At 42.6% G+C, this 6,280-nt stretch overlaps 1 long non-coding RNA gene across 1 annotated transcript; it reads left to right on the top strand.

Moving 5' to 3' along the window:
* Positions 1-1,116: 1,116 nt before the first annotated feature.
* On the top strand, positions 1,117-5,928 carry LOC135374376 (uncharacterized). The gene is made up of 3 exons (XR_010416870.1): positions 1,117-1,181; positions 1,718-1,792; positions 5,853-5,928. It is a non-coding gene; the product is annotated as an uncharacterized LOC135374376 (long non-coding RNA).
* Positions 5,929-6,280: the final 352 nt, after the last annotated feature.

Here is a 6,280-nt window from a genome sequence, read left to right as displayed (position 1 = left end):
AGAGGGCTCCACAATGTAGAGCGTAAAATATCAGGTTTTATTCCTCACCGTCATTCCAAAACAGTAATTGGAGTAGATTTTCACGCAAGATATGTCAGTCAACAACACTCAGGCCAATAGCTCATCGTTGCATCGGCCAAGTTCGGATGCATTATTTCCCATGCATCCATTGATGCACTTATTAACTCATTATTTTCCAACGAGTTACCTTAAAACCTTAATAATGAAGTCCTAATATTTTGCGCCGTACATTAAGTTTGTTAGCGCACAAGATGTGAACAATTTTCGTGTTGCGTAAAAAACACTGAGGATTATTTCATATTCGCGAAGCTTTGTCTAAAACATTTTGTTTGTTTGGTACTTTGAGTTGATAGTATACCTAATCCAAGGAAATCTTACGTGTCACGCGGTGTACATTTAATGATATGTACCCACGAATGCTTACGACGCCCTCGTACTTCACTATTATGAAGAAAATAGTCAGTTATGATGGAGACCTAAAGGAGTTGATTAAATCAAATCAATCAGATTTAAACAAAATAAATTCGATTGATTAGATTTTTTTTAAAATAAACATCTCGATGTCCTTTTCTTTCTTTTTTTCAGCCCTGTGGATCACACAGACCGATGGCAGTAATGTTAACGTTGTGTTGAGGGGATGTCGCGAACTCCAAGAGGTAGTTTGACCTCGCTTCAAATGCGAGTGCTCAATAGGAAAATGTGACCTCTAACAGTCACTTGCCCTGTCAACGCTACGTGATTTACCAGTACTGCATTTTCGGGTCCTGTCAATAGGTACGATGATACCGAAGCCTACCTTTACCAGAAAACGTACAGTACTGCAAAAATGAAATGTAAAGACAATTTCTGTGCTGTTTTGTTTTTATTGTTTCAGATACTCGCGTCGGAAACTGAGGGTATGTTTGTCTTGTTCAAGAGATGGTTCGGTGTCTATGAAAGGTGTGACTACATGATGCGAAAGTCTAAGGACCGTGACAGGTTAGAATTGAAAATGGCAATGACACATCTTAACGTGGGTAGAACAGAGTAAGTGAACTTAGGATTGATTAATTGATGATAGTGCAATAATGTAACTCAACAATATCATATCCACAGCGGACTACCAACCGATTACAATGTAACAGTAAATGACACGGAGATGACTATTAAAAATAATGGCGGTAAGTACACTTGCATCCAGATTAGTCAGATCCCGTAGTCAGTAATAAAAAGAGTGTACTGCCTTTTAAATAATGCGGAATATCGCGAAGATCGCATGTCGTGTTGCACGATCGTGCCAACAGCAACTGAACACTCTTCTACAAGATTCACAAGAATTGATACGTGAGACAAGTATATTGCTCGTAGAAACTGTAGATCCATGGATACTAATTAATAGAAGGATACAGAGGCAAACTGCTCTTTTGTAATGGCTTTCCTTGTGCAGACCAAGTAGCTTGAAATTTGAAGTGCTTGTGCAACATATGATTTCCTAATACATACGCTCCAACAATGACCTTTGCAGAGCTAGGTTGTCTTTTAAACGTGTCAGCATTCTGAAAAATGGCCTCCTATTCAGTACAGAAAATGCGTCCAGCACACTGAGCAGGTCTCGACGAAGCCTTAACCGAACGATGTGTTATTGTGTGAACTGCTTTCTATTTTTATTTTGCGCCACAATGTGTATACACGCACGTGCAAATTGTGTTCTTTACAGAGACAGTACGGACGTACACGCTGCTGTTCTCAGACGGTTATGCGTGCAACATTTTCAAAAACCGTGAAGACGACAGTGAGTACTTATACTAGTGAACAATCGTTCTCTTGAGGCTTTTATAAGACACAGGGCCTGATTTTTGTTCCAAAAGCTGAGTGCCACCAGTTTGCTTTGATGCCGAGGTGTGGGTAAACCTTCTGCCACTAATTTCGGTTGGTGACCTTAAGGTTTGATTCTAAACATTGACAACATCGGGAAGCTCATACTCTTTTCTGAAGAATAATACACCAAAAGATATAACCTATAGAGGGGGGAAGGCCAAGCTATCAGATGACAGTTGGCGCTCAGATAAGTCGGAAGTTCAAAGTTGGAACAATCTTGTGTTCGAAAAATTGGCGGGTTCCGTCTGGAGGCAGGTCATTACGAAAGCAAACCGTTCTAAGGGCTGAAAACTGAGGTTCAATTTGGTATTAAAATACATTGATTGATAAGCCATTATGTGTTTTGGAGTGGGCAACTTGGGTGCTGTTCTTGTGCACGTAAATAAAGACTATCATTACTAGTACTATTATTGTTATTAACTTAGAGAAAGGCTTCACGGGACTGGCTTTGCAGAAAAGCATCAGTTTCGACAGTGCCGTGGCGCGGAATATCACAGCGAGCTTTAGTAGGTAGCAGAAGCGCGGACTCCTTTTTAGCCATGTCGTGCCTGTGCTGCACTAACTGTTCATTTCCACTTAACTTTCATTTCCCTTTTTTTTAATTATTATCTTTGCTTTCATTTCTTTCTCAATATTTATTTCTATTATTTTTTTGTGAAATAGCAAGCACTCCTTTTTAACGTAATCAGCAGATGATGCATAGATCTTGCTGTCCGGACAAATAACAGATGGCCCAGCATTGAATGAAGTTTTACTGCGGAACAAGTTGTACGATAGGCTGTTGCTTCTAACACGGCCACTGTTTTGCTTTCGCTTAGCCGCGTAGCTTGTGATTCCCTCAACGTTCATCTCATATCGAGTTTTCCTCATTCCTTTCTGCCCTGGCAGGGAAGTCGGCTATGCTCGCTGATTGTCGAGATCAGTTGATGTGTCATGAAAAGCAAGTGACGCGCGGGTGTTGTTGGTGGTGGTGGTGACGGTGAAATGGCTCGCCGTTGTCTGCCACTCCGAGTTGGGCAACGTCACGACTGGCGCCCTGAGGAATGTGCGTCCTGGGCCGACTTCTAAGGGAACTGTACCGATATGTGTCTGATACTGTCTGAGTAAAAACGAGGAAAAACCCCAGACAGCAAAGCCAGCACCGGGATTCGACTATTTGACAGCGCGGACTCCGGTGCTCCCTGCAGACCAACAACAACAACGAATAAATTAATTATAACGAATGGGAAAATTCGCCACGTAAGGTGCGGCCCACTATCCCAAGGCACAATGGGGCAGGATGAGATGTGTCCTGATGATGATGTGATGAACGATGCTAAATAGGGTCTATTGTCAGTGGAGACCAATAAACGCTTTCCCCTTACTCTTGTCGACGCATCGAGTTACCTCGACAATCGCCGAACGTTACATCTCTAGAATCATTTGAAATATGAGTTCTGTCACTGTTGAAATACGATAAATCTTCTTACCTACTTTTTGTGGAGGGCAGGACGGCTTAAAGTGTTTGGCTGGGGTTGTTGGTACTGCATGCCACGAAAAGTGTTAAAAGAACACGCAGGTTTCAGATAGGACTATTTGTGTATGTCGTCGTCTGTGTTGTTTTAGCGCCTTGAGTAGTACAACTACTAGTAGTAGTTCATCATTTTGTGCCCATACTTCAGCATCTAGTTTGAGAATTTCTGGCTTGTGACCCATTTTTAGATATAGTGCCAGGATGCGCGGCAGTCAATGGTTGCGTGCTTATACAGGGTGTCCCAGAAAACGTATCATTGAATTATAATAAAAAACTACGCCACCTAAAATCATGCGGTCAACAGCATTTGTTCTTCTTAGCTTTTTGCCACCTCTTAATATGAATGTCATGTACTCCAAATTTAATTATGTAAATATTTGCGAACTGAATACTCGGAAATTTGCCAAGTAAAGGTCACTTTTTTACCCCACCAATATGGAGAGCGTGCCGAATTCACTCAAATTCACGATAATTCACAGTGATATTCACGAGCTATCCCATCGGAAAAAATAGCCGAATATTGTGTTTTTCGGGCGATGACTTTTTGAGCGAAATCGCTCTCAGTGCGACGAAAGGAGGTTCCGAAGCCAGCCCACAGAGCGTTGTAGAAAAAGAAACAGTTCCTAAAATTGGGAGAGGGAAAGCATTATTCCAGCGAAAGTCGGACGTGATAAGCCGTGCCTGTTTTATCTCTTTCTGCGATGTCGGGGAGGGCTGGGTTTCCAACCTCCTTTCGTTGGACTGACAAAGATTGCGCTGAAAAATTCATCGTGCGCTACTTTGTGCGACCTCCGTAGAGCCTGATGTTCGGCTATTTTTTCCGATAGGACAGCTACTGAATATCCCTGTCAATTATCATTGATTTGACAAAATTAGACACGCTTTTCACATTGGTGGGGTAAAAAAGGGACCTTTACTAGGCAAATTACTAGACTTAAGCTCGCAAGAATTTACATAATTAAACTTACGTTACACGACATTCACATGAGGAGGTGGCAAAAATCCAGTAAGAACAAATGCCATTGGCCGCATGGCTCTAGGTGGTGTAGTTTTTTTATTATAATTCAATGACACGTTTTCTGGGACACCCTGTATAATGGAACGTGGATTTGGTTCTGCGTGTACTGCTCTGGCGTAAAACACGAAGCAAATTTTGATAGTAGAAACAGCCCAGTAAACCACGAATATCCTGGAGACGTCCAAAATGTGTCGCAGACGTCCAAGACAGCGAGACATCCTATCTATGTCCCATGGATATTTGTGATTGGATCCAAACTATGTCGCAGATGTCACAACTGTAGCTATGTTCCATGGACGTCACATGGACGTCCAGTCTGTCTCCTCAAAATATTTTAGTTGTTGGGAATATCCAATTCTGGATATCCCTTGTAGGGGATATTGTAATATCTTGGGTACATCGAGATTTGGATATTCTGAGGTGATCGCATCACGAACCAAAAAGTACGTGCAAACAGGGGCTGAATGACGTTTCTCAGAAACAAAGGGCGGTCCTGCGCAAGATTTTGCTCCTTCCAAAACTGACCGTCTGTGTTACATTGAGCACTTATTGTCAGTGGCAGAGATGCGGAATTCTGTGGCATTCTCAAATTTGACTGTCGATGAACCTACTGAGTGTCTCAGACCAAGAGCAGTAAGAAACACGGGCGTTACCTTGTTTCAGAGTTAATGCATCACGGAACCCCTCATTTGACTGTTGTTTTTGTGCATAATCGAATTATACTTAGACAGCTCACCCTCTATTTTGTTTCGTACGCGAGCAGTACCCGCGGAAGTTCGCGAGACAAGCAATATATAGTATTTGTTTTCTCTTGGAAAGGAAATGCTAGTGCCTTTCGAAGCTTTTTGGACTGTGAGCTTTTTCGCATCTCTGTTTGCTTTATTTAAACCGCAGCGCTCTGTGTCCGTTATGGGAAATACCAAAAAGCGGGTACAGAGGGGAAAGAGGGAACGAAATAGTTATGTGGTGGCCACTCTCTGTAGTTACGGGTCCGTTAATGGAGCCGAAACCAGTAGCAGTGGGAAATAAAACTGCTTAAGTTTACTTTTTGCGTGAGGCTCTGAACCTAGCTATAGCTTTGAAGATGATAAAAGCAACTTCAAGCTCCCAATAAACATCCATGCGGCGTCTCGATCTCAAAGCTGTCAGCATCCGGACGTCTACTGTACGTTTGTGGGATGTTCATGGAATGTGCAACACGGGGAAATTTTTTTGTACCCCTGGACGTACAGATTATGTCTATGGGATTTGTGGCATGCTCCCTGAGACGTTCAAACCTCTGAGTCAGGATATCACAAGGATATTAAGGGGATGTCTGTGGTTTACTGGGAGTGTGACCGAAGATGAAGGTACAGGCATTACTGCCTCAGGTACTTCTAACGCTCCTTGTTCTCAGTTGACATGGATGGAAGATATAAAGTAACATGTATTTTGCGTTTTCAGAATGCGAAGTGTGGGCGCCGCCAGAGCGGGCAAGCGTTGTGAATGGGCCCGACTGTACAGGTCGATTTAAAGAAAAATGTGATGTGAACGGAGACAGCAAATACATAACGAGCTGCTACGTTCTTTCAAGTACATATTAGGGAGCACAATAAACGCCCTCCAGAGTATCCTCAATATCAGCCGAGTTTTTATTCAACACAACGATCGAACAACAACGTAATCAAGACAGATCACGAATCCATCTTCAATTATATCAACACGCAGTCGGTATTTAATCCCCAAGAACGTAGCCATGCCTAGCAGCATGATCTCTCGACGGGTCTTTTGCGGGAATGTGATCGACATCCGTGACACTATGTTGTGACTTACACGGTGCTTGACTCTCGGCTTGACTGTGGCTTTTGATTGTGGCTTTTTGCTTGACTGTT

This window comes from Ornithodoros turicata, chromosome 1, assembly GCF_037126465.1.
Source record: "Ornithodoros turicata isolate Travis chromosome 1, ASM3712646v1, whole genome shotgun sequence".
NCBI lineage: Eukaryota > Metazoa > Arthropoda > Arachnida > Ixodida > Argasidae > Ornithodoros > Ornithodoros turicata.
This window is presented reverse-complemented; position numbering and strand designations above follow the sequence as displayed.